This window comes from Nannospalax galili, unplaced genomic scaffold, assembly GCF_000622305.1.
Source record: "Nannospalax galili isolate Female #2095 unplaced genomic scaffold, S.galili_v1.0 scaffold16, whole genome shotgun sequence".
NCBI lineage: Eukaryota > Metazoa > Chordata > Mammalia > Rodentia > Spalacidae > Nannospalax > Nannospalax galili.
In genome coordinates this window covers 1,602,204-1,605,504 of record NW_008339910.1, presented here as the reverse complement: position 1 = coordinate 1,605,504, position 3,301 = coordinate 1,602,204, and positions in this window count along the sequence as shown.

The following is a 3,301-nucleotide window of genomic DNA, read 5'->3' as shown; positions in this document are numbered from 1 at the left end:
ATTAAAACTGTAACACCTGCTTGCTTCCTAGGGACATTTGCTTGGAATATTTTTTTCCATCCTTTCACTCTAAGATAGTGTCTGTCCTTGGAAGTGAGATGAACTTCTTGAAGAAAACAAAAATATTGGTTTCTTTCTTGATCCATTGCACCAGCCTGTGTCGTTAGACAGGGGACTTGAGGCCATTGATAGTTACTGCTATTATTGAAAGGTGCAGATTGTGTACTGTCATTTTAATTTCTTTGTGTTTGTGGCTCTATTTTGTGTTTCTGTTATTGTACCTTTATTTTCTTTCTGTAGCATTTTGGACATTCTCATTGCTTTCTTCAGTCCTTTGTATTACTTCAAGTATTCTCTGAAATGCTGGTTTTGAAGACATTAATTCTTTCAGCCTATTTGTGTCATGGAAAATTTTCTGTTCCCTTTGACCTTGATGACAGTTTTCCTGGATAAAGTATTTGGAGTTGGTGTCCACAGTTGTTTAGAACTGGGGACTTTGTTCCAGGCTCTTCTGGTTTCCATGGTTTTCATTGAAAAGTCAATTGTGATTCTGATGGGTTTTCCTTTATATGTAACTTGTTATTTTTCTCTAGCAGCTTTCAGTGCCATCTCTTTGTTCGGTACATTTAATGTTTTTACTATGATATGTCATGGGGACTTTCTGTTCTGATCATGTCTTAATGGTGTTCTCTGTGCTTCTTGTACCTTTTAGGTATAACTTTACCTAATTTAAGGAAATTTTCTTCTATAATCCTATTGAAGATCTATTCAATGCCATTGATGTGATCTTCTTCTCCTTCCCTTATGCCTATAATATGTAGATTTGGCCGTTTCATGTTGTCACACATTTCCCAAGTATTCCATTCCTGTTTTTTTGAATTTTGCAAAGTCTTTGCTTTAGGAGTCCAGATCTTCAAATTTGTCCTTAAGTCTTGATATTTTGTTTTCCATTTCATTCATTCATTCTGTTAGTGAGACTTTCACCTGTTGTTTCTATTTGTTTTATTGAATCTTTTAGTCCTGTGTTTATTTCCATTTGGGTTTTCTTCACTATTTCTTTTTTTTTTAAATTTTATTTATTATGTTAATTTTATGTGTGTGTATTGCTTGCATGTAGGTAAGTGCACCCGTGTCGTGCAGTGCTTGTGGAGGACAGAAGAGACTGTCAGATCCCCTGGAACTGGAGTTATGGACAATTGTTCACTGCCATATGGGTGCTGGTATTCAAACTCGGGTCTTCTGCAAGAACAGTCAGTGTTCTTAACTACTGAGCCATCTCTCCAGTCCCTCTTCACTATTTCTATCTCTTTAGTGAATTCACTTTTCAAATTATAAATTGCTTTTGGTATTATATTAATCTGCATATTTGCATATTCTTGAGATTCCATCAGAAGTTTACACCTTTCCTCTTTGAGTTCTTTGAGTTCTTTGTGTTTTCTTGCAATTCTTTGATCATGTTTACTATTGTTCTTTTAATTTTTGTGTCCTGGAATTCTACTTGATGTTCTGCACTTCTGTAGAACTCGTGGGTTTTGTTGGGGACATACTTTCCTGGTTTTCCATATTGTATGTATTTTTGCATTGCCATTTGGACATATGGATGTTCTTTGTTGGTTATGTGTTCAACAGGAACTTCCACTCGGCTTTTAATTTAATTTTGGTTTAGAGTGCTGGCTGAGCAGGTTGGTCTGCCTGATCTGGAGGCTCAAAGTTTGTCTGGGAGAGTGCTGCCTGGCTGAGAACTTAGGGATCTATGGTAGGGTGGGTGGTTACTCTGGTTTGGGAAGGTAGTCTAGGGATTTGGAGTTAAGAAGTAGGAGCCAGCCTGTGATAGAGGCCTGTGGGGAAGAACCATGATGAGAGGAATGGGGTATCTAGTCCTCCTTTGGAGAGTGGGTTGGAGCCTAGGCTGGGCTTGGTTGTGAGAGAGGCAGGCAGGGGATGGAGTGGGGGTGGAGCCCACCTGTAAGAGACGCCAGCAGAGACAGTGTGAAGGGGGATGAGAGAAATTGCGGAGGGAGGCAGTGAGCTTGATCCAACTTACCAGAGTCCTGACTGAGCAGGTCTGTCTACTTGATCCTCTACACAGTATTTTTTTTAAATGCTAAAAAATACAAAGATATATAAGAACCAAATTGGATCAGAGATGTTGCCAATGACAGGGACTATGTTTAAAAGCATAGCATAGTTTAGCAGTCAGGATGATTTCTTCTTAGAGGCTCCACTTTCATCGCTTTAATGATCTAAGATTGTTTATTCTCACATTTCAAAATGTTTTATATTTTATTTATTATTTTTATTTTATGTGTATATGTGTATTGCCTGCATGTATGGAAGTGCATCTGTGTCATGCAGGTCAGAAGATGGCATCAGATCTCCTATAACTGGAGATAAGGACAGTTGTTAGCTGACATGTGGGTGCTTGGATCTGAACCCAGATCTTCTGCAAGAACATTCAGTGTTCTTAACTGCTGAGCCATCTCTCTAGCCCCACAATATCCTTTGAAAAGCAATAGCTACAAAAAGAAACTATAAGGTAGCTACATTCAACTTTTCACATTTAACTCTAGATTTCTCTTCAAAGTAGGTCAATTAAAAATGGTAAAGAAATGGATCAGATGCAGACCTAAGGCTACAAAGAGGAAAGTCCAGAATTCTGTGAGCAGGAGAAGGCAGTATTGTTTCAGCATCACCAGGAAAAAAGGCAAAGTGAGGTGCTATGGAAATGGCTTAGTGGGAAATCTCCTCAGTACCCAAACATGACAACCTGAGATTTGACCTTCAGTATTCATGTAAAAGCCAGGCTTTTGTAACTTTTGCTGTAGCCCTACTGGCAAGGTCATGGGGGAGAGTTGCAGACAGAGACAGGTGGGTTCCAGAGGCTCACTGGTCAGCCAGTTCAGCCAAAATTGTGAGCTTCAGGTTCAGTGAGAGATACTGCTCCATAAAGTAAGGTGGGGATAGAAAGATCACAAAAGTTTATATTTGACCTCCACATGTATACACAGGGTATTGCACCTGCACATACAAGTGCATACACAGATGCAGACACAGAGCGAGAGAGAGAGAGAGAGAGAGAGAGAGAGAGAGAGAGAGAGAGAGATTACTTTTAGAGAAACATGTTTAGTGCTTCAGCTTTCATTATGTTCTGAATCCTGGGTCTCAGGAAACAATCAGTAATTCTGATATATATATATATGTCGCATATGAAATAATCCAATTCATATACAAATCTACATATGTATTAAAAGAAAATGTATGTATTAAAAGAAGTGTAATAAAACATACATTATGAATTTAC